Genomic DNA, 228 nt, shown 5'->3' on the forward strand with positions numbered 1-228 from the left:
GTGAGACTTTACTATTTTTCGACCACCCTAGTGTACATTCGGTTTACACATTAAAAAACTAGGAATAACTGCTATTTTTGATCGAAAAAACTAAAATCATAGTTTAACGATTAAAAATGATCGAAAAAATAAAAATCATAATATAACGATTAAGGATGATCGAAAATATAAAAATCATAAAGAAACGATTAATGATGATCGAAAGAATAAAAATCACAAAATAACGAT

Source organism: Rhagoletis pomonella, unplaced genomic scaffold (assembly GCF_013731165.1).
Source record: "Rhagoletis pomonella isolate Grant_MI unplaced genomic scaffold, Rhpom_1.0 Rhpom_scaffold_00001, whole genome shotgun sequence".
NCBI classification, from domain to species: domain Eukaryota; kingdom Metazoa; phylum Arthropoda; class Insecta; order Diptera; family Tephritidae; genus Rhagoletis; species Rhagoletis pomonella.